This window comes from Rhinolophus sinicus, linkage group LG17 (assembly GCF_036562045.2).
Source record: "Rhinolophus sinicus isolate RSC01 linkage group LG17, ASM3656204v1, whole genome shotgun sequence".
Lineage (NCBI taxonomy): Eukaryota > Metazoa > Chordata > Mammalia > Chiroptera > Rhinolophidae > Rhinolophus > Rhinolophus sinicus.
Window position 1 is genome coordinate 18661755 of NC_133766.1, and position 645 is coordinate 18662399.

The 645-nt window shown below is 47.6% G+C and overlaps 1 non-coding gene across 1 annotated transcript; it reads right to left on the reverse strand.

The window, feature by feature from the left end:
• Positions 1–329: 329 nt before the first annotated feature.
• TRNAK-CUU (transfer RNA lysine (anticodon CUU)) lies at positions 330–403 on the reverse strand. Its single transcript has one exon. It is a non-coding gene; the product is annotated as a tRNA-Lys (tRNA).
• Positions 404–645: the final 242 nt, after the last annotated feature.

Below are 645 nucleotides of genomic sequence, written 5' to 3' on the forward strand. Positions count from 1 at the left end.
GCTCCCGCCACAAGCAACAGGCAGCAGCAGAGGGTCTTCACATCCCTGTCTTGATGGGAGAGAAGTGCAGCCTCTAGGCTGGGCCTCTAATGGGCTGTCGCCAGGACAGGGTGGGACAGGGACTGGAGATAGTTGCTAAACGTAGGTGATGCTGGGCCGAAAAATTCCTGATTATAGGGTGGCCAAACTTGAGCAGGAGATTTCTCAGGATAAGTGTACTTTTTTTTTTTTTTTTTCACTTTTATTTATTTTAAGTGTGTTTTTCCAGGACCCATCAGCTCCAAGTCAAGTAGTTGTTTCAATCTAGTTGTGAAGGTTGCAGCTCACAGTGGCCCAGGCGGGGATTGAACCAGCAACCTCGTTGTTAAGAGCACCGCGCTCTAACCAACTGAGCTACCCGGCCACACTATTAGCTGTACTTCTTGGTAGACACCACCAAAGCCCCTGATTATGCAACTACATCTTGAGAATGTGCTTTCATTGAAAAACTAGGATCAGCTTTTCTCTGGCTGAATGCAGGCAGGTGAGTTCCACATTCAGCACAGATGACGGTATGTCCTCTGAAGAGTGAGTCCTTTGGAGAAGCTTGTGGAGGTAGTGTTAGCCTTTCCATTTTCCTCCATAAGTGGACCACATCTTTGCTTT